Source organism: Petaurus breviceps, unplaced genomic scaffold (assembly GCF_028583685.1).
Source record: "Petaurus breviceps papuanus isolate PSGF00001 unplaced genomic scaffold, PetGlider_PUasm1.0 220, whole genome shotgun sequence".
Classification (NCBI taxonomy): domain Eukaryota; kingdom Metazoa; phylum Chordata; class Mammalia; order Diprotodontia; family Petauridae; genus Petaurus; species Petaurus breviceps.
Window position 1 is genome coordinate 18568920 of NW_027185876.1, and position 1169 is coordinate 18570088.

The following is a 1169-nucleotide window of genomic DNA, read 5'->3' on the forward strand; positions in this document are numbered from 1 at the left end:
CTGCACCACCTGGCCACCCCTTTTGTTCTTATTTTTGTTTTTGATAGAAGGATTATATGCATTACACAAAGGGAGTCTTGGAATAAAAAAGATTGCCAGTCATCATTCCAAGCATTAACGAAACCAAGGCTTCCTTCTAAGCATGATGAAAAGTGATCAGCCTAGGAAACTTTCCTTCCCAGTTCAGGGTCAAAGTCCTAGCCCTTTCCCGTGGTCTCACTACCTAGATTTCTTTTTTCACCTTGAGATACAGAAAGAAGAAAGGGCAGTTGGCGCTGGAATGAGAGTCAGAGGTCCTGGGTTTGAATCCTGGCTCTTGAATCTGAGCAAGTTGCTTAGTCTATCACTCAGTTTCCTCATTTGTAAAATGAGGAGTCTCTGAATTAGACAACCTCTAAAATCCTGACCTAAGTCCCGTGGTCCTATGACTCTATAGAGTTAGTGTTCCCATTAACGATAGCAGGCAGGAACATATATAATGGCTTCCACAGGAGGACTGACTGTCTGACCTACTACCTCCCTCTCTAGACTGAACCTTGGCAACCATCAGTGACCCCAACCTGGAATAATCATGTATGATTGCAAGGACATGATAAAAAATTAATCAGCATTTATTAAGTGCCTTCTGGGTGCTAGGCACTGGTGCATATAAGGCAAAGGAGATTCAGCAGAATTCCAAAGAATGTTCTACTTAGGTCCTGGAGATACATTAACATAGAAAAAGTCATAGCCCCCCAGATCCAAAAATAATTAGACAAGAAGTACTACCCCACCAGAGCAAAACAGTTATCTTTGTACTAATCATATATTCCACATTCCATCTTTCCTGCTGTCCCCATCCAGTTCCTCTTTTATTAAAAACAAAATCTTGTTGGAGATTGTATGTGTGCACATGCACACACATGTGAACATGCTTAAAAAAAGAAGGCAGGACTAAAAACATTTTTCAGGTTTAAAAATTGTTTTAACATGTAACTGGGGAAATAAAATGTATTTTTAAAGAACGCAGGTCAGATTGCTACCACTAGGTGGCAAACAGAGATAACCAGGTTGTGGAGGAAAAATTATTGTAGCTGCAAAAGGAAGAGTTCAGAGCAACACAAGTAGAGGAGAGAGAGAGATGAGAGAGAGAGAGCGAGAGAGAGCGAGAGAGAGAGAGAGAGAGAGAG